The sequence below is a fragment of the Pinus tabuliformis genome, chromosome Q (assembly GCF_031772625.1).
Source record: "Pinus tabuliformis cultivar Carrire ecotype Pingquan chromosome Q, CPIR1, whole genome shotgun sequence".
In the NCBI taxonomy this organism is placed as follows: domain Eukaryota; kingdom Viridiplantae; phylum Streptophyta; class Pinopsida; order Pinales; family Pinaceae; genus Pinus; species Pinus tabuliformis.
The window spans coordinates 779,006,001-779,029,521 of NC_142296.1; the positions used below are offsets into that span (position 1 = coordinate 779,006,001).

At 40.1% G+C, this 23,521-nt stretch overlaps 1 protein-coding gene across 2 annotated transcripts in view; it reads left to right on the plus strand.

The window, feature by feature from the left end:
• The window catches only part of CH1 (Pheophorbide a oxygenase family protein with Rieske 2Fe-2S domain-containing protein), a 277,391-nt gene that overhangs the window by 186,712 nt on the left and 67,158 nt on the right, over positions 1–23,521 (plus strand). The gene's annotated exons all lie outside the window — the stretch shown is intronic.

Here is a 23,521-nt window from a genome sequence, read left to right on the forward strand (position 1 = left end):
TTAGAGAGGTACTAGCCCAAAAACACCCTGCAGAAAAAAGATTATCGTTAGATAAATCCTGAGGCTTATATGAAGTAGGCTCTTCAGAAAATATGTGTTGAGAGTTGGCTGGTCCAACCGAAGATTATCCCCAAATGCTCAATGAGAACCTGAGAGATCTTCTGCAAACACTAGATCAACCCTAAAATCAAGTAGAAAATAAAACAAAAATAAAATTATGAAGAAATAGAAATACCTGCTACTTCAATCAAAATTAAAAATATTACCCTAGGTCCAACAAACCGAATAAGATACCTGTATTCAAATTATTCTAAGAGAGTTATTGATTGATATTTTTCACATAATATTAAGAAGAAATGAAAACAATGTTACCATAAAATCATGAAGAGGAACACTACAACACGTTGAAATCCCAAAGACTTTTGCATTAATTCAAAAAAGTATACAAGAGAGCTTGAGAGCTTAGTACACGTTCTAGAGATCAGATGAATTGACTAACAAACGACTTCCTATTTAAAGATAAATCCTCCAACGGCTAGTTCGAGTGATCCTTGTCAAAGAAATCTCGACTGTTGATGAGGATCAAAATTTCTTCTAATCTCATCCGTCGAAATTTCAAATTCTTGAGGAAATTTGAATTTTTCAATTAAATGCATTATAATTAATTCAAAAATTCCTCAAAATTTTGAGTTTGACTTAACCCCAGGGACCAAAGGCTTAAAATTTAACAAAATAATTAATTTACCTTAGTCCCAGGACCTTCAAAAATTTGATTTTTTAAGGACTGACGAATTTTGCCTTTAGAGAATTTAAATTTATCTAGAACCTAGAAATAATTAAATTTCTGGCTTAGGATTTTAATTAAATTTTGGTCAGAAAATTTAATTAATTAACCTATGAGGGGATAAATTATTTTTCCAATCCTCAAGACACTTTACATCATGATTTTCATATTTTTTACATCTTATGGGGGGAAACCATTTGTAAAAGACCCTCATAAACTACCCATTTCTGCGACACAAATATAATCCAAGTATACCAAACAGTTTGTAACAAAATAACCTAACCAAATAGTCAGGATTATTCCCAAATCACTTTTACATAGACTCGATCTAGAACACTAGGACTCGCTTAAGATCCTAGTGACAAAATCCATTCTAGCTTTTGGGGTAAGGCTGAAGGAAAACTCTACCGACCATTTGAGAATGGATCGGTGAGACAAAAAATCTCCCAGAATGTAGATCATCACCAAAAAAGTAGGTTTACTTAAGCAATTAGATACACGACACGGATCTGCTGAGATTATTTACATTATACACATGCAAAATGGGTTTACATTATAACATGATAATCAGGTTGATAATGATAGCTGAACGGCATGGACATGTCGATCAGGCGCTATCCCTTTTGCGAAAAAGGGGGTGTACTGCTATGGGTCATTAACACGTAGTGGTCAACATCTGACTCTACTTGGGGATACGTTGCTACACCGGAAGAATGTGAGAATCTAGAATTTGCATCCATGCAACACACAACATAAGTAGCGTCCATCCAAAAATCATCATATAATGTTAAGCACATAAAAGATATAAACTCTTCATTTATTAACTATCCTAGTAACATGAAAAACACAAATCTAACTACAAAATGAAATACTGAAATAACATGGTATAAGGTTAGAAATACAATACAAAGATGCCCCATGGCATCAGGTGCGTTCAATATAGTGCATACTGAGCATTTGCTTGCTTTCAGGCAAATCTGTCGGCTATTTCTTAGATGTGCCATGTCCAATTCTGCACATAGTAAGACTTCTTCCTATCCGAAAATCAAGCTGCTCGCGGCCATTTGATGCATCAAATCGCTTTCTCATTCTCTTTCTCTTGCGTCTCTTTTTTTTGGCACGCTGTATCACTGATGATGTGGAACATTCTGCTTCAAAACTCTCAGATGAAGTATGTAAGATATGCATGACATGTCTTTCTTTATTTTGCATTTGCTCTATCAAGAATGATGGATCAGTCTCACAGGTGTCATGAGTTATAACTTGATCTTCTATGACTGGTGGATTAACCATGTGAGCATCAAACTGATTCTTATTAATTTTGATTTTATTCGAGTCACCTTCAATTAGCCACTTTTCAATGGAACAAATGACCTCATAATAAGATGGAGCTTGCTGTAGCAGATAGGGAGGCTTATGATCTGTTGATGTTTCCTTGTTTCTTTTTTCCTCTAACTGATGCTGAAGTTTCTGTACCTATATGGTTATGGCATCCATTTGGGTAGAGTGTTCATCCTTTATAGCGTTGACTTCCTTGGCATGATTTTCCTCCATGGTCAATAACTTATTTTGAAGACATATCTGACCAATTTCCATATTTTTTATTACTTTGTCATTATCTGCTTTTATGGTCATCAAGCAATGTTGTATAGAGTTTATCTCTTTCTCATGATTTGCTTGTATGATAGCTAACTGATTATTATAATCGAATCTCATGATGGTCATTTCTTCATCCATAGTTGACAATTTATTCTGAATCGAACTTATTTCTTCTTGATAACTTGTTTCCATGGCAGTGACGTGATTTGTATGATTAATTTCCATGATCATCATATATTCCTCTAGGGCTCATAACTTGCTTTGCATAGAATTAATTTCCGTGTCATGATTAGCTTTCATGGTTTCCATTTCCTTAGCATGTTGACTCTGCATGTCGGTCCTCATATCCTCCATATTCTGGGCACACCTTTCTACTATGGTGGCTATGTGATCGGAGTGTTTAATTTTCATGATTTCCATCTCCTCATCACGTTTTTCCAGTTGAGTGTACACAATTCTCATATCCTTGACGTAATCAGTTATAATTTTTTCTTGATTAAGCTCCATATTTTTTACCAGCTGTGTTTGACTGAACTACATGTCTTTAACTAACTGCTTTAGTTCTTCTATAATATGCTTATCATTCTCTCTTTCACTGTCGACACTGATTTGATAACTTATTCTTGATTTTCCACTATCATGGATTCGTCCTGTAATGGTACAAGTGGATGACACATTCTAATATGGAGAATTGTCTTGAAATCTTTCATTGACAGTTGGATCTTTTACAAGATCACTTTCATCCTGTTGCATAATGTTAGGGGCACAAGGCGAGCTACCTTGATCACCATATCTATCTGTAAAAACATTGATGATGTCCTGTAAAGAAGTGAAAGAATCTTCAGGACAATTATGAAACAATTCAAGGCATCACCCTCTAAAGAAAAGGCAAATAGACGCATTTTGACATCTTCATGTTTATATTGGGGAGAACTACAATATTTGATTATTGTAGGAGTAAACTTGCATAGATGCTTTCTAACAGTGACCGAATCATCACCCGAGAACAAAGGCAATTTATGAATGGCTTCTTCTGGCATATCATGGAGAAAATCAGTAAAATGACACGGGGTAAACGAATTGTCCATGATGACTTGCTTGAAGGGATAAGGAGGGATCAAATGGATGCTAGAGAGAGACCCCTGCTCAAGAAAATTAAGAGATCCACAAGAAACAAGCTTCTAGTAGAAATTCTTGTAAGAAATGAAAGAAGTGGAGTCGCCACTTGAACATGAATCTAGCTCTAGGATCCAAAAGGCAAAAACAACTGGATATAAGGGAGGGCTTCTTGTCTGAGAAATAATGGATGAATAAGTGGAGTCGCCACCCAAACAAGAAATGAACCGAAATGTCCAGGTGCTAAAAGTGCAGATGAAACGATTAATGAGATGACGAAAGATAAGGCGATGAAAAGATCAAATGACGCTAGGAAATGTTGTGCCGCTTGACGGGCTAATTAATGACGGAAAAGATGAGATGATTAAAACGATGTTGAGAAAACCACAGACATAAAAACTCTATCCTTGGCAACGACGTCAAAAAATGTTATCATTGCCGGCTCAAATGAAAAGATGAGAAATGAAAAGAATGATGAGGAAATGTCGTTGAAATGCCGAGAATAAAATATCCCCAGCAACGACGCCAAAAAATGTTGGCGTTGCCGGTAAAAATGATAAAGATGATATGAGGAGAATGAAAATAAAATGTCGTTGAAGCGCCGAAAATAAAATATCCTCGGCAACGACGCCAAAAAATGTTGGCGTTGCCGGTTAAAATGATAAAGATGATATGTGGAGAATGAAGATAAAATGTTGTTGAAGTGCCGAGAATAAAATATTGCTTGCAATGGCGCCAAAAAATGTTGGCGTTGCCGGTAAAAATTATAAAGATGATATGAGGAGAATGAAGATAAAATGTCATTGAAGCGTCGAGAATAAAATATCCCCAACAACGACGCCAAAAAATGTTGTCACACAGAATGTCTAGGCACCACGACAACGGCTTAGATCGGGGGCTGTCACCCTGATCCCCAATCTCTCCATTCAAGCTGTATCCCTACAACAGGCTAAGGGGGTAGACCCTACGAAAATGAAATGAAGGAGAACTAGTTGGAAAACAGCAAGTTCAGGAGACATAGTGAAGCGACCAAGTACTTGATTTAGATTTAGCAAGATTTATGGGATTTGATTATATTATAAGCAATTAATGCTAGTGCCTTATGGAGTCAACTATCTTGCTAGGAGATTTAGGACCAAGTAATTGATTTGCAATTGCTACTTGGATGAATGACTATCTTATATGAAGTGCAGATCCTAAAGCTAATATGAGATGCAAGAATCTTGGTTAATTTTAGTTAAACGCCTATCTAAGTTTTAACCCTTCAATCCTTTCTATATTGAGCTTGCTTTCGTAGTAATTGGCAGAAAGAAGATAAGGTGATGCACACTAAGGTGTGATTAATGATACCTCTCCTGAAAATGTAACATACCTGGTGCCTCCAGCACTGCAGAGAGCTGTGGCTCTGACCACTGCAAGGTCACCGTTTTAAGTACTATTAAAAGCATGCTTCTCAAACAAATATGGATGGATACCTATCTCTCTGTCGACCAAGCTTATGCTTGGAGGTAAAATTTAGTTATGTAGAACTAACTTAATATGCAAACACACGAGATGATTAGAAGATGAGATGAAGTTAGATTCAAGGATGAAAAGTGCTTATGCTACGATATGATTCAGAATTATATATCAAAGCCCTTAATTGTCAAAATGAATGTTCACTTCACTAGACAAAGATTGAAAGATAAACTTCTTAGCAATATCATAATTAAACCACAAGCTTACTTCAAATCTTCTAGATTCTTTCAAATGAAATTATAGCTCAAAGAGAACAAAAATGTCTTCACAAATTAATATTAGATGCTCGAAAATTACTCAGTTTATGAAACAAAAGATATGCATTTTATCACAATTCCATGACAGAGTACTTGATTTTCAGAAATTAGTTTTTAGGACAGCAGTAAGAAAAACTTTATGACAACAACAATACGACAATGAAAACAGTAAGCTATAAATGATATCTTTATGCCAAAAATTTTCTGAAATGTTTTCAAACTTGCCCACATGAATTATCAAAAAGTTTCTGCTTGTTATGATGTGATTTCCAGAATTATATCAGATCTGATATACTTATTACAACCAACAATTAAAACATGAAATAAACTTAATGATAAATGCCCAACTCAAGAAATTAATTCCTTAATGTATTAGACAACTTAGGAATTGATTTTAGGCTAACCTACATGAAATTTTGCCACTGTTATATTTCAGACTTCGGAAACAAAATTATTCAGAGATAACAGTTATCCAAAATATAGATCTAGGCCAAATTTTTGAAACACATCAAACATAAATGACTTATTAATGTATTTAACAATTTTTTTAGTTAATTTCAAACCACTTAGATGTGTTTTTCACCACTATTAGAGAGATATATGATTGTTCTAGCAAAAATTGAGGAAAAAGATAGTTTAGAGATCAAACCCTTAGACCTTAGGCCTTGAAGATCACTTGCCCAAGTTGCCAAAAAAATTTCAATACCTGAAACACAATTTTTTACCAAATTTTCTGCAAAATCCCACCACTGATTAGCTTCAGAAAATCAAATATTCAAATTAGAAATGGAGCAAGGGGAATCTAGGGCCAATGAGAGCTAGCACTAGGCCCAATAGAACTAGTGTTGGGCTAGGAGAAGGTAGATCTGGGCTTAGGAGCCCCAAAATTTGAAACCCTTGTTCTGAAAAAATTATTTTGTTTCAGATCTTCAGATTTATTGCAAAAACTTTAATGGCTGGCCTTGCAAACAAATTTGAGACAAGATATTGCCCTCCGGGGCATAGATCTGTCTCAAAACCCCCAGATCTGCTTGAAAAAATCTCAGATTTGAAGATTTACTTGGTTGATTTTCCAGATCTATTTCTGCAAACAATCTTTGAGCCCAGATCTTGTCCTCCAGGGTCTAGATCTAGTTCAGATCTAAAGATTTTCTTGGCTGATTTCTCAGATCTATTCCTGCACAACTGAAAAGAGAAAAACCCAATACCCAATATGTACAAAACTAGAGAAAATACCAAAAACTCAAGTGTTAAAATTCAAAATTATGTTACAAAATTTCAGATCTATACAAGTAAATAATAGATCTATACAAATAATTTATAGATCTATCAGATCTGAGGAGTATAAGTCCAACTTTGCTCCCAGATCTGATAATGTAAAGCGGCTCTTAATAGCCAAATCTATCAAAATTTCCACAAAAATTTTAAGAAATTTTGAAATTTTAGAGAGGTACTAGCCCAAAAACACCCTGTAGAAAAAAGATTATTGTTAGATAAATCCTGAGGCTTATATGAAGTAGACCCTTAAGAAAATGCGTTGAGAGTTGGCTGGTCCAACCGAAGACTATTTCTAAACACTCAATGAGAACCTGAGAGATCTTCCGCAAACATTAGATCAACCATCAAATCAAGTAGAGAAATATAACAACAATAAAATTATGAAGAAATAGAGATACATGCTACTTCAATCAAAATTAAAAATGTTACCCCTAGATCCAACAAATTGAATAAGATACTTGTATTCAGATTATTTTAAGAGAGTTATTGATTGATAGTTTTCACATAATATTAAGCAGAAATTAAAACAATGTTACCATAAATTCATGAAGAGAAACACTACAGCACGTTGAAACCCCAAAGACTTTTGCATTATTTCAAAAAAGTATACAAGAGAGTTTGAGAGCCTAGTACACAATACAGAGATTAGATAAATTGACTGACAAACAACTTCCCATTTAAAAATAAATCTTCTAACGGCTAGTTCGAGTAATCTTTGTCAAGACAATCTCGACCGTTGATGAGGATCAAAATTTCTTTTAATCTCATCCGTTGAAATTTTAAATTCTTGAGGAAATTCGAATTTTTCAATTAAATGCATTTTAATTAATTAAAAAATTAATTTTTGAATTAATTTCCTCAAATTTTGACTTTGACTTAACCCCAGGGACCAAAGACTTAAAATTTAGCAAAATAATTAATTTATCTTAGTCCTGGGACCTTCAAAAATTTGATTATTAAGGACTGACAAATTTTGCCTTGGAGAATTTAAATTTATCTAGGACTTATAAATAATTAAATTTCTGGCTTAGGATTTTAATTGAATTTTGTCCAGAAAATTTAATTAATTAATCTATGAGGGGATAAATTAATTTTCCAACCCTCAAGACACTTTACATCATGAATTCATATTTTTTACATCTCAAGGGAGAAACCCATTTGTAAAAGACTCTCACAAACTACCCATTTCTGCGACACAAATATAATCCAACAGACCAAGAAGTTTGTAATAAAATAACCTAACCAAATAGCCATGATTATTCCCAAATCACTTTTACATAGACTCGATCTAGAACACTATGACTCGCCTAAGATCCCGGTGACAAAATCCATTTCGGCTTTTGGGGTAAGGCTGAAGGAAAGCTTCGCTGACCATTCGAGAATGGATCGGTGAGACAAAAAGCTTCCCAGAATCTAGATCATCACCAGAAAAGTAGGTTTACCTAGGCAATTCCATACACGACACGGATCTGCTGAGATTATTTACATTATACACATGCATAATGGGTTTACATTATAACATGATAATCAGACTGATGATGATAGTTGAATGGCACGGACACGTCGATCAGGCGCTATCCCTTTTGCGAAAAAAGGGGGTGCACTGCTATGGGTCGTTGACATGTAGTGGTCAACACAACCTACTTGTATAGAGCCATTTGTTGAAGGGGTGCCATCCCTGGACGAGTTGCCAACAGTTGCTGAGGTATCTGGAGCCGTGACCGAGTTTACGGGTGATAGATGCCCATGAAAATTCCATCAATTTCAGGCCGGTCTTCTAGCATTAAAAAGGAAGGCCATGTTAGTGCGAGAGGCGATTCTGCAGCAGAACGAGGAGTTAGAGGGCATGAGAGCGGTTTGTGCCGAGTCCATAGCCAAATTGACTCACGTTGGGGAGCAGTTGGATTCCCTAGTGGTGCAACGAGAGTGCACATTAGAGCGTGAGAGCAGCCCTCTTCGGGCATACATAGACGGGGCTTGAAGCACTGTTAGGTTACCTTGGTCCATTAGACAGAGGGAGACAGGGCTACCTAGTCAGACTGTATGTATTGACCAGGATAGTGAGATGAGACGACCTGAGTTGCAGAGGGTGCAACACCCGCATGCTGGGGTTGTTTTGTGTGCGGGAGTTCGTGCATTTGATCCCTCTCTTGGGGTTGGGTGGTAAGAGATTTTGAGTTGGTACATGTTGGAGTGGACTATGGAGATGGTAGTGGACCTAGGTGGAGCTCAGTAGGAGTTTCCAAGCACTGGGGACGCTGGAAGCCAATTGGCATTGGGATCCGGGAGGGACTACCTATCATTTCCCATGTATGTTAGTTGACTACAACCGGGATGGTGCAGTTGACCTAGCAGTTGAGCATGCACATTCGCTAGGGGAGTCTCGGTCAGCACCAGTGGTCAACCAGTTTATGGACAAACTCTTTTGGTTTTTTTGGTATGGCATTTGTACATGGGATCACTAGGTGATCAACATACTCTGGCAGGAGTTTTCGGAGGTGGCATTGGCAAGCCACCAGACGGTGCCTTGCATGGAGCTGGGGGCTCTTCACTTTTGTGCAGGGCACAGAGGACGCAGAGGACCGGAGCAGTGGTGGCATCATTGCTGACACATAGGGAGAGCCATTTCTTTGATCCCTCATGGGGGATTTGGAGGGAAGATCCATTCATCGACAGGGATAATGATGCGATGGTGGAGGTTATGATACTGATTGGGTGTGGCCTGACATGTAGAGACATAGCTCTAGGCCATCATATCCAGGGATGTGTGGGAGAATATAGCGTTGAGCAGTGGTCTACAGGTTGGTATGCAGATGCATGGTGGTGTGCTGTAGTGTGTTGGACTGTGTTGCGGAGTGGGTGTGCCTCACATTGCAGGGAGTGACAGGTGCAGTGACACAAGTAGGAAGCAAGACAGTACAAGATGGCATAGTTGCAACCAAGGGTATCCAACAGTGTACAAGGGTAGGCCGCGATGTACATTGGCATGTCCAGGAGTACTGGGATGATTGGTGGTATGTAGAGGTGTATGGTGTTGAACAATGAGGTCTTGAAGTGTTGCCTCCAGGGACACCCATGGACAGAGATACCGGGCATACCTTTGGGTGTAGTTCACCCAGGATCGATGGGGACATAGATGAGCGATACTTGATGGAATCCACGGGGACTCACACTCCTAAACCTCTTCTACGTCACTTACAAGAACGAACGATCTGGTTGTTGTCCTTTGACACTCTGGGCATGAGCAGTAGGGGATGGGGAGCTCACCCAAGATATTTGGATGACACTTGGTGTGATAGAGGGGAGACTTCTCAGCGGGGGCATTGAGTCGGTGCGCGAGTTGACAGCCACAGGTCGAGGGATGAGGTGATCACTAACAGGGATGGCATATCATTCATCACTGATCCTATGCCTGGGGAGCTGGTCACAAGGGAGACATGTTTCACTCTTTCCACAGGGCATGTCTAGACCATGCATGAGCAGAGGATACCGTGTACGGCTGAGATAGTTGTCTAGTATGTATCTGGGTTCCCGACATTGTATCGACACATTCTCTAGGGGGCAGGTAGCCGAACCAATGGCGATGGTTGGCAGGAGCAAGATGGATCCACATACACTGAGTCGATTGCATGTATCAGATACCCATCTATTGGTTGCATTCAGGGGGTAGCTATTTGGCACATGTGGTTTCTAGTGGTCATCAGTACTACACAGTGGCAAGCACCAGACAATTTAGCATGCCTCAGATTAGTTCATGATGTATGGAGCCTATATATGGGTGGCATGCAGGGACTAGAGATGAGGGCCAAAGGGATTCCATCGGTTGTCAGGGCTATGCCGCAGCAGGTCTGCCTATGGGATGTAGGGATTCAGTTGATCGATAGATCACTCATGATGAGCGGAGTCGTGGTAGAGAGTGATATAGTTCGCTCTTGGGATGACACATGGGGGTTCACAGAGGGTTTCATCATATGGGGAGGCAGACATTCTCTATTGTTGCACATGTTCGGAGTTAGATTTGGATGGGTAGGCCTTGGTGCCATGGAGATGCCCAAGTAGGATGTCTCGCCTCTTTCAGTATTCCACCATCGAGTCCCAGGAGAGGAGGATAATGTCTGCGCACGATGGGGAGTATGACATAGTCAGAGTAGTGCAATGTCAGCATGGTGGCACACCACTCTGGTACTGGCAGGGAACTGGGGTGTCATAGCTATTCACAACTCAATAACCTTTAGGGATGCGTCGACTACTGCAGGGGGAGATCATACAGATCTTCCATTGGGCTTTAGCGAGTCAGTGATGGAGCAAAGGACTTCTGGTTCTTGCACCAGGCAGGATAGTGAGTGGAGCGACGGGAGCTTCATGTTGGACATGATGGCCTGGGATCCTGGTATTGAAGGATTCTTTCATATCAGGATTCAGGACAGTGTTGAGGTCAAGGACAATTTAGTGGCACATCTGGGACCCTGGCAGATGTTGCAGTCACAGTGGGGAGCAAGAGTTAGAGAGGATGCTCGTTTAGGCATTGCTTGAGGACAAGCGATTTTTGGAGTGTTGGAAGAACTTGCCAGATGAGGATGCCACTTGGGAGGGTGAGCACATATTGGAGCACCTAGCTTTGAGGTTGCTTGAGGGAAAGCAACATTTGGGAGGGGAGGACTGTCATGTCCCTTCTCAAACACATTTGTAGCAAGGTGCTGCTACACAATTTTGCACAATTTTGGCTAAGGAAGAGAACCCATCATTTTCGACTTAGGGACTTAAGAGGTAATTCGACTTAATTTGGTTGCTAGTGGAATGTGGGGGCCATCCGCATGGGAATTCGAATTGGCCCATTCGAATAGCTTGGAGAGAAAGTCGAATAGGTGGACGGAGGGGCCCACATGAGGCAAGGGAGGCCCAAGGAGTTATAAGGAGGGAGCAACTCTCATTTTGGGATTCATTCATACATCTTGCAAACAAAATCACTTGACTGTTCACTCTGCTGTTTAGCTGAGTCAACCGACTGTTTAGCCACGAATCTCTCAAGCGGGAGATTCAAACTCTACTTTGGGGGACCATCTGTGCTTACCCTAGAGAGGCAGTTCTATAAGGATTTCAGGGGTTCCGGGGCAGTGACATAACATCACCAACTAGCGCAGAGTAGGGAGTGCGTATTTCTGGGTAGCCAGAGAATACGCAAAGGGAGATAGAGGCCAGCAGAGATCAGATTGTTTTCCGGGGAGTTAGAGAGCTAAGATAGGAGCAAGAGACCAACATTCTTGCTGAGTTTTACAACCAGCAGAGCCAATATTCCAGCAATTCGAATTGCTGGGCTAGGGACAACATAGAGGCCACTCAACAGTTTTTCGTGGAGCTTAGGAGCAGGGGTCTTAGGCCAAGAGCTCACTCGGGAAGTCAAAGATTGGATAGCAAGGGTCAACCCTGCGCTTTGGGGGCATTTTCGGAAGGATTTATAGGCAATTTCTAGCAGGCCGAGTTTTGTAGTTGTAGCTGAGGTTGGGCTCCAAGGGGGTCGAATTTCAGAAGTCTAAACCAACCAAAATTCTTTATGGGTTTTTGAAAAGGATCCCAAAAATAAAGATTCATATTTTTCTGAGCACCGGAGGTGGCGTTTTGAGCCATATCTTTGTAGCAGACAATGTAGAATCGCTGGGGATTGAATAGTGCCTTTGGGGGTCGATTTTGGGAAGTCCAAATCAGGCCAAACCATTTCTAGGTTTTTGTGGGTTTTGGCCAAGGAGTTTGTGGCTGAAGTTTCATCATTTTCTGAGCACCGGAGGAGGAGTTTCTTGCAATCCCTTTCCAGGCAACAATGAAGTTTTCTGGGCAGCGCAGAGCATTAGAGGAGCAGTCATTTCCAGCATTTGAGATCATTGTATTATCACCTGGGTTCTGTCACGCTTGCCATTGAGGCAAGCCCAGGTGCATTCCTCCATACTATTGTACTTGCTCCATTGATTAATAAAATGGCTCAGCTGGTTCTTAATTCTAGAGTTTTTATGAGCATTTGTTGATTGTTTAAAATTTTTGTGCTATAAATCGTTTTTGCTTTGCATATCACTATTTATTTAAGTTTGGAACATTACAACCTGACCAAGACGCCTAATGGTCATGTAACATAACAAAAGTCGTTCGCTGGCCAACACAGAGGATTGTGTTTGAATGTTCTAGAAGATCTGAGACCCTTCGATGATCTAAGATTCCATAGTATTGCTTCCTTGTTTAGTGAATTCTTGATATGAGACTTGCCCAACGAATCCCCAAAAACAAAAGAAAACATTCAAAATTTAATCCCTTTTTTTATTTATTTCTGCGTTCCTCCACAGGTGCCAAAAAATTCAGAGTTGTACACAAGATTGCGTCATTGAAAATGCATATATTGAAGAGTGATATTAGGTCTCCTTTTATAGACTTGTCTTGGGTTGAGAGGGGCTTCAAGAAGACCTCTGACATCTAATTTTGAGGGGGGTTTTCTAATTAAAAACATTAATTTTACTGCCTTAAGCCCCAAGCAAGAAGGTCGCTTTCCTTTTGGTGAGTGGATTTGGCTTTTTAATTTATGAAAGACACCTCTTGTGGGTGCTAAACAATTTGATGCCCTCCACAAGGTGATTGCACCATAAATCATGATGAAAAACTCTTAAGCTTGATGTTTAATAGCAAACAACCAATGATAAGGTGCCATGTCACCACCCCTTGGGGTTTTTACCCACTAACTGGGGTCTTCAACTTTAAACACACATATCTCTCAAACCGTGAGGCCTCCTGGGGTGTGCCACATACCACCGGACTCATTTTGATGAGGAGAGTCCATATAGGGTGGTATGGATGCAAGAATCAATGATTTGTCATGTCATATTGGTTAATGAAAGCGGGGCATCTCCAGGTGTTGCTTGGGTTGACATCAATGACAACCACCTATCAATAACTTGAAAAATGTACCTTGTGTAGTGAGAAATATGCAGAAAATTGATGTGCTATAGTTGTACCTTACTATAAATCTGCACAAATAACTTAATACAGTTGTGAAAATGTGTAAAATATGTTCAAAAAATGGATGTATTACTTGGCTTAGATCTAGAATTAATTGCTTTTTTTACCCAAGGGTTTACTAGCTATATATAATAAAAATTTGTATAGAAAGCTAGTTAAACAAAAAATTTAGGGGAAATTTTTTAGATTTTATAAATAATATGGTTGATGGAGTGAGGCTTACCTTATCCTTTACTTACCACCTTTCTAGGTTGCGATCACAACCCTTTCTTTGTCATCTTTTCCTTGAAGATAAAGATAGAATGAGGAGTCGGGGGTGGGATTGTCCCGATCAAACTAGTCTAGAACATATGCAGGAACTCGAATCCCATTAGGAGGATCTACTCATTTGAGATGCCTCAACTGCTATATCAACAGTAGCACCTCTTACCCGCAAATTTTGTCTAAGACAAAATGTGGGTAATCAAAAGAGGATAAAGATGGATTGCATTATTTTCGCAATTCTAATGTTAACCTATCATTAATTACAACATATGACTCAACCTAAACCTAGGAACATGGTGGCCTCAAAATGCCAAGAAGTGGTTTATGTATTATCAAGTATAGGAATGTACGTTTGTGCAACATTTGATCCTGAGTTTAGATTAGTATTGATGAAGGAAAGTTATCCTAAAAAGGTGCAAGAGATTTACAGGAAAATGTTCAATAAAGGGATGCTTGTCTCCATTATTGGCAAAAGGTGACCACTCTGTGATCTAAGAAGCTATGCTACAAGTGTTGAAAGTTTGCTCTAGATTTGTAGACAAAAGATGAGAATGTTTGTATATCCCATAGTTGCGGGGGAGTGCCCCCCCCCTCGAATCCGCTCCCGAATCGCGCTCCGGGCGGGAGCGCCGCTCCCAAAATCGCTCCGGAAAAAAAATTTGCGCTCCCTGTCATTTTCGGGAGCGTTTCAGGGAGTGGTCGCTCCGTCGCTCCCGGAGCGATTTTTAACGCCCGAGAGAGATCGCTCCCGATCGCTCCCGAGCATTAAAAAATCGCTCCGGGAGCGTTTCGATGGGCGCCGGGAGCGATCCGGCGGATGCCAAAAAAAATCCAATTTTAAAATTTTTCTTTTGTTTTAAAAGCCCAATGGGCCTAAAAAAATTTCATTTTCACTTCATTGAGCAAGAGCAAGAGCAAGAGCAAGAGCAAAGGAGCAAGGAGAAGCAAGGAGCAAGTGCTGAGGAGCGAGGAGCAAGTGTCGAGGAGCGAGGAGCAAGCCTGCAGAGGTAAGTAACTTAGTAATTTAGTTAGTTTAGTTAATTTAATTTAGTTAAATAGTAATTTAGTTAATTTAATTTAGTTTATTGAGTTTAAAAATCATGAATTTAAATTAAATTAATAAATTAAATTAATTAATCCCAATAAATTAAATTAATTTGCAGATTCAAGAATCAAAACCCTACAAACATCAAACACCATGGACCTGGCTACATTTCTTGGCATTTTCCTCTTCCTGGTCCCTTTTATGGTTATTATGGTGCTGGAGAGTGGGAAACGAAGGGGCCAAACTGAAGAGGGGGATGAAGAAGCTGAAGAAAGTCAAATTGGTGAAAACCCCGGTGAGGAGGAGCTGGAGGAGGGTGAACATGACCCTCAAAAAACTAAATAAGACCAAACCCCATTGTGGAAATATGTTAACAGGGCTGAAACAAGGAGAGGGGGTGGAACCACTAAATTTCATTGCCCCCATTGCAACACTAATTACACAGGTTCATACACCCGTGCTAGAAGACACCTCTGTGGGAAAAGGCCATGGGATGGAGACAAACAAATAGGAATCAAAACTTGTACAACGGTGTCAGCAGCGGATAGAGCCAAATACATAAGGGAAGAGGAGGAAGCCCAATGCAAATAAAAAAAATCAACGGGTTTCTTTGAACCAAGCTCACAATCACAAAGAACTCCTTCAGCATCCTCCCAAGGCAGTGGATATGGAGGCACAGGGTCATCATCTTTAAGGCGTAGAACCATATCAGATTTCCTTGATGAGGGGTGTAGGAATGATGTAGATTCAAAGGTTTACAGGTTTCTCTATGCATGTGGGATACCATTCAATGTTCTTTGCTCACCTTATTGGCACAAAATGGTTTCTGCCATAAATGATGCCCCTAAAGGATACAAGAGCCCTGGGTATGACAAGGCAAGAACCGTTGGCCTTGATCATGAAAAAGCAAAAATATCACATTCTTTGAATAGAATGACAAGTTCTTGGACTGACCATGGGGTGTCCATTGTATCTGATGGATGGACAAATGTAAAAGGCAAGCCATTGATAAGTGTTCTTGCTGTGTCTGTTAGTGGTCCCATCGTTCTAACTGCACATGATTACTCAGACAAGTTCAAGACTGCCATCAACATTGCAGAAGCATTACTTGAAACAATTGAGCATATTGGGCCATACAATGTCATCCAAGTCATCACTGATAATGCTCCTAATTGTAAGGCAGCGGGAGTAATTATTGAGGATAAATACCCCAACATATTCTGGTCTGGATGTTTGGTTCACACATTGAACCTTCTGTTGCATGATATTGTCAAGAACAAAAATGAACAATACCAATGGATTGATGATTTGTACAAGAAAGGCAAACAAATGATAAAATTTATTACAAATCATAGCAATACCCATGGCCTTTTCCGCAGTCACTCGAGATTGGAGTTGTTGAAGATTGCGAAGACCAGATTTGGTAGCTATTACCTCACCTTCAGGCGCCTTTTGAAGGTAAGAGAGGCATTGGCTAGCATGGTATCAAGTCCACATTGGCAGGTATTAAAGGAAAGGGCTACAAATGCAGCTGACATGGGAGGTTTTGAAATGGTGGAGGAGGCCGCTCTTGATGGTCAGTTTTGGACAAGTGTGAGGCAAGTATTGGATTTCACCAAGCCCATTTATCACATGATTCGGTTTGCAGATACAGAAAAACCAGTGATTGGCGAGGTGTATGAGCAGATGGATACCATGTTGGGGGAAATAAAAGATATTGTTCATAACAGAGATCCCAACTTGTACAAATTGATTCATGATTGTGTGTGTGAACGGTGGAATAGACTTAATCTTCCACTACATTGCTTGGCGTATATCCTTACGCCAAAATACTACTCTACATCTTGGTTGGGCCAACCTGCAGCAGGGGGTGGGGTTAGGACCAAACCCCATTTAGATCCAGAGGTAACTAAAGGATATTTGGAAGCATTAGAAAAGTTGGTACCTGACAGGGAGGAATGTGCAGTTGTGCGCTTTGAAATAGGCAGATACTTAAGTGGCACTGGTTTGTATGGTAACTTCCATGCAATGGACGACAGAGATAGATTTGATACTCTCACATGGTGGGAAACATATGGCGGCCACGGACTTTTGCCAAAATTGGCAAAAAAAGTTCTTTCACAGGTTGTAAATACTTCTTCTGCAGAGAGGTGTTGGAGCACCTACAGCTACATACATAATGTGAAAAGAAACAGACTCAATGAAAACCGAGCAGAAAGCTTGGTTTATGTGCACTACAACTTGAGGTTGTTGAGTCATTATTGTGATCGAGCTTATGAGGATCCCACATATAAAATTTGGGACAATCACCCAGAGGATGACAATTTGGAGGATGGCATTGTACATATTGAAGAACTGGAAGAGGAACTTGTAAGGGATGAAGATGAAGCAACTGTAGCAGCCATGCCACCTCCACCTCCACCTCCACCATCCAGTAGCAGTGCTCGAGGTCCGAGTCTTGTTCCTTTGTTGTCGCCACCTCCATCTACACCGTCACGTGGAGGTTCTAGTTCTGGTCGTCGGTCTGTGCGGGAGACTCCTAGAAGACCACCACGACCTACTTATACTCCTGGAGACTCTCGTGGCAAGGGCCACATGTAGATTTACAGTTTACTTGTCTTTTTTAGTTTCTATTAGACTTTAGTTTTCATAACTGTTGAGTTTTGAGTCCTTGACTCTTGAATCTTGACTCTTGACTCTTTCATATCATAATGATATTTTTTGTAAACAATATATCACTGTGACAATGAAAATTTGAAGTTTGAAGTTGGGCCTTGGCAATTATAACTCATTGGTAATGATGTGAATTATGAATATGATGCTTCGTGAAAGACTAAAGTTGTTTCATTTCATTTCATTATTCATGTTTCATTTTATATATTTATAACATTTCATATCATGTTAACAGTTAGAAGTTAGGACTTAGAAATATCTTAGATATTACTTCTTGTAATGGTTAAACTTAGCTTACAAGTACAACTTTGGTGATCAATGATGATAAATGTTATTGAATTTTCAATTTTGAAAGCTTGAAGTTGAAACTTTAAGATTGAATTTGATGAATCATGATTCATGGGACTCAATATGTTGCAGTTGTAATATGTATTTTACTAACTTGTGGACATGGTTGATGACGATTATAATTTCTAGATGATTGATGTGATATGGTTCAATGATCAATCTATGTTTTTTTATGTTTTTTATGTCTAATTCATCATTCTACATGTTTTTGCTGACATATATGTATCAAAAACTAAAAAATATAAAATATATATATATTTTTAAAAAATCGCTCCCGGATTCGCTCCCAAACTGGGAGCTTCTGAAAATGGTCGCTCCCGCTCCCCGCTCCCGCTCCCGCTCCTAAGCAACATGGGTATATCCTCTGGGTTTGTTGTGTCCTAACATTCTTAAGACTTTCACATAGAAGGCAAGCTAGAATTTTAAAATGGAGTGCTCCCATTTAGCTACAGTACAACTTTACTATGAGCCTGTAGCAATTGTCTAAGGGCCAACGTTTTGATCTCGCTTCAAAATTTATTAGAGGTAGTGTTGAAAAAAACTACATCGGCAGAAAATCAGCGAGTATTAAAAAAACATTGTTTCGGAAAAATTGGCGAAAATATCGACAAATATAAAAAACCATGACAAACATTAAAAATTTAAAATATATTCATTTTTTCAAAATTTTAAACCTATAAATCAATGACAACATCAAATAAACACATTGACACATAAATATGAAGACAACACTGATATATATGTGGTGGATGCCAAATAAGAATGATACATCAAAGGCGATACTAAATCCTTTTGAACCCTGCTAATTGTCCAATCAAGGACTCAAATGTGGAGAACCAATACAAAATAGCATCACATATATAAATGTAACTCATCATCATGAGTTATATGTAAAATGGAAAAATAAACAAAACTAGTAGCCAGCTATCTATGATCAATGCCCTCTCCACCTTTTATGAGAAAAGATGATGGGTTGTTTGCTAAGCCTGTCCCTAATAGCAGAAGGCCCTGGCCTTGTACCAATTGTTTGATGATCACTAATGGGTATAGAACTGTGCTCTCCTATATCTGTAAAAGGTGGTGTTGATGCTAGCACATTCTCCTCCTTCTGCTCCTCCTCCTCCTCTTGTTGCTCTTGTTGTTGTACTACTAGTCGTTCCATTAACCATGTAGGTGACTCCACTATGATGGGAACCTCAAACTCCACCCTCCACTTAGACAATACATCAATATTGTCTAAGGAAATGACATCCATATATGGTGTTCTCTCCATTTGCTTCATCCATAATCGGAGATTGTAATGGACATACATCAAGTCATTAAGGCATGAGAACTCTAACTTTTAAGATTGTCATAAAAAAATTAATGAGTCTCGACTCTGGAGGGTCATAAATTTCAATAAATGGAATTGCTCAGTTAAAGCTCAAAGTTATAACTTGTTGCACTTCTTTGAGTGTATTCTCTCAAATACACTTAATTGCACTCACACCCTGAAGCGCTACACGTCTGACTGAGAATTATAATGGTGAATTTCTGTAAATTTGGTGCCCTTGCACTGTAGTTTCACCAAGAAAAGTTAAAAACATAATTAAACTTTCAAATAAAACATAATTGAATTTAAAAATTCTAGAGTTCTAAATTAGTAAATTCTAACGAGTCATGATTTGTCACTTACGTGGCATCAAGGTTGTCCTTTCACGAATAGCATCATCAAAGCCAAATAGTACAGTACCATCCCAATACCTCTCTATCTTGCAATTGATTTAGCTGCGAATCTCAGGATTAGGTACCATCCTATGAAGACGAGTATGGAGCCCTTCCATCACCTCGCCATCAAAATCAATGTTGCATTTGTAGGAAAATGCGGGGTTGAGGAAAATTGTCGCTGCATGAATGGGTTGATGAAGCATCCTTGTCCACCAACTATCAATCACATCCCATAACATTATGTGTTTATTAAACCTGGGGGTACCCTTCTCCACATAATAAGCTCGAATAGTCTCTTTGGCCCTATCCATGGCCTCATACAAATAAGCCATTGCAGGCTTATCATTATCTACCAATCTCAGAACCTTTACTAAAGGTTCACTAATTGAGCACACTTCTTCTACTCCTTGCCAAAAAGAGTCAGTGTACACCAATTTAGCAATGGCTCTTCCATCCTCTCTCTTGTTGTATTTACAATCACTACACTCATCACAAACAAACATTTGCTTCAACTCAAACTTACATTGAAGCAAAGATTAAAGAGGTTTGAAGTTGATGGCAAAATGTGTGATTGCAGGATGCTGGAACTCCCCGTTTTTGGTGTATATCCTCATGAGGCTAAGAAAAAAGCATGGTTATATATGAACTTGGTGATGCTCCTAGCCATATCAATCACCTCTTTGATGGAGAGTTTCCCCATATCCTCAAGCATCAAATCGATACAGTGTGCAACACTTGGAATCAAGAACAATGAACAGTGCATGTCCATAAGCATCCTACCAATAGCGACATAATTAACTGCATTATATGCTATGATTTGCACTAAATTATGCAAACCAATCTCCTGGATGAACCCATCTAACAACTCAGATATCAATGTTACATCTTTTATATGTGTTGATGCATCCACTGATTTAATAAACATGGCACCTCTAGGAAAATGTACCAAGAAATATAGAAGGGTCTTACCTTTCCTATCTGTCCAACCATCAAACATCGTTATGCATCTAGAGACCTCCAATGACTATTTCAACTCTACCAATCTAGAGTTGATGTCATTCTATTCTGCTTGAAGGATTGGCCCCCACAACTCCTCATATGTAGCACTTTTGTACCCTGGGCCCACAATAGAAATAGCATCACACATTGGCTACCAAAATGGATATTTTTTGTGATGTTGAGAGGTAAGTCACTCCAGAAAAGACACCTCCCCATAACCCTATCTGCTTCTTGCTTCTCCCTTTTTTTATCACTGACTTGATTGAAGGTTGTGCTCCAACTTTGATTCATGGAACAAAAAATGATGACCTCTTAGTAGATGAAGTTGTGTAGCCCCTCCCATTACCCTAAGGTTCAAAGGTAGATATCCCTAAAGATCTCCATGCACGTTTGACCTTGTTTGTAGCTGCCTCTTCTTTCTTTTTACTGTTGGCATAAATTGCATCATGTGCAACTCTCATAACCTCTGGGTTAGATGAAGGATAAATCCCAAAATCATGGCTGAGGGTTTTAGCTAAGATGGTCTTTCAACTAGAAAATCTCTCCTATACTATGCTTCCCACACAATTTGCAATTCGGTATTTGTTGGTTTGTCCCACCTTTATGTTGAAGTTTCTAAGTTTACTTAGTTAGAAACCTCCATGCACTTTATCTGATTTATTCCTACCTACTTGTCATTTTACTTAACAAGTTATTTACAATTGTAAATACTGAAAATAAACACTATTGCATGCTCAACATATTACAGATCAACAACTAAAGGAAACTGTAACAATCATACCATATGACACCATTATTTTTGGACCAATGTCCCCGGAAAAATCCAATGTGGGAAAACCGGTGCAGCTATCTGAGGGTTTTCTTATTAAGCAATATTAGAGTATAATCTGGGTGCCGAAACTGGCCTGCCCAACAAAGAATTTTCTTGGCAGTAATACCTCTCAATTTTTGACAAATCTCCTGGCTGAAACCCCAGATAATCCTTCTGGCAGCTACTCAACACCAATCTGCCCTAGAAACCCAGCATCAGCCTCTCTCTGGACTGCGTCAGTCCCTCTTTGCCCAGTGCTGGCCCTGCGTTACCTTGGATGGGTCTGTGTAAACCATAGGAGGTCCTACGTCAACCCTCTAGCCCTCTGCGTCAGCAACGCTGGCCTCTCTGAGGCTCTGCGCAACTCCCAACTGCCTCTGCGTGAGCCTTGGCTGGCTCTGCATCACTCTCCCTGTCCACTGCGCTGCTATCTCTGCCTCTCTGTTTCTCTGTACTCAATGCCCTTCAGCGACAACTCCGATCTCTAATTCTATCTCTCTTAGCAAACCCCGCTCTAGAGAATAGAATGACTGATCACTCTGGTGTATTCTCCAAGAGACCCTCAAGCCTCCTCTTATACTTTTCCTGTTGCCATATCAACAACCGAGATTAAGTCCCTAATCAATAGCTAAGATTAGATCTGGCTTGATCCATGTCTTTTGGACCATTCTAACACAGTTTCATATTAATACACATTAATTTTATTTTCCCCAAGTTTAGACTCCTCGTACTTGTCGTTATCATTGGGGTCGACTGGGATAGCTATAACCTTCAAGGCGAAGTTCTTGACACGATTTCTGTCAAGTACGGATAAGATTCTGGCCTTCCAGACTACAAAGTTCAACACTTCGTCTAGTCTATCCTCGTCTCTTACTTCGTGTAGTGCCATGATGCTCTTCTTCTTCCCTCCTGGAAGTTCTCTATTCGACTCCTCTGAGTCTCTACTTCCCATCTAGAAGTTCTCTTCTGGACTCCCTTCGAGTCTCGATTTCCCTCGTGGAAATCCTTTTGTCGCTATCGAGATGCCCCCTATTCTGATCATCTTGTACAACCGCACCACTGGTCCGGGTTCCTCGGCTAGAAACCCTTGGTAGCAACTCCCTCCTCTTGGCCTTGCTCTGTCAGGTACTGTTTTGACTACAGTACCTCACCAGCTCCACTCTGCAATATTCCCACAGCCTTCTAAACCCCAACAACCTGAAGGTGAGAGCTCCTAGGCTCTGCGCAATCCCGGCACTAGTAACTTGGCCTCCTCAGCCAACTGCGTTAGCCCTCCCAGCTTCTGCGTGGCTTTGCGTGAGGCTCTCTTTGCCTTCCTTAGCCTCTGCATTGCCTCTTCCCGGCTCACACTTGATGACGTAGGCACTGCGTCACCCTTCCTTTGTTGCTGCTCTGCTAGAAACAACTTCTGTCACCTCAGGACAACTGTTTTTTGCTGCTATTGCTCCGCTCGGCTGATGTCCTTAGTCCTCTTGTGATTTGCAATCACGCTCTGATACCATGTTGAAGTTTCTAAGTTTACTTAGTTAGAAACCCTCCATGCACTTTATCTGATTTATTCCTACTTACTTGTTATTTTACTTAACAAGTTATTTACAATGGTAAATACTGAAAATAAACACTAGTGCATGTTCAACATATTACAGATCAACAACTAAAGGAAACAGAAACAATCACACCATATGACACCATTATTTTTGGACCATTGTCCCCGGAAAAACGCAATGTGGGAAAACCGGCGCAGCTATTTGAGGGTTTTCTTATTAAGCAATACCAGAGTACAATTTGGGTGCCGAAACTGGCCTACTCAACAGAGAATTTCCTTGGCAGTAATACCTCTCAGTTTCTGACAAATCTCCTGGCTGAAACCTCGAATAATCCTTCCGGCAGCTACTCAGCACCAATCTGCCCCAGAAACCCCAGCATCAACCTCTCTCTGGACTGTGTCAGCCCCTCTCTGCCCAGCGCTGGCCCTGCGTTACCCCGGATGGATTTGTGTCAGCCTTAGGAGGCCCTGCATCAGCCCTCTGGCCCTCTGTGTCAGCAACGCTGGTCTCTCTGAGGCTCTGTGTAGCTCCCGGCTGCCTCTGCGTGAGCCTTAGCTGGCTCTGCGTCACTCTCCCCGG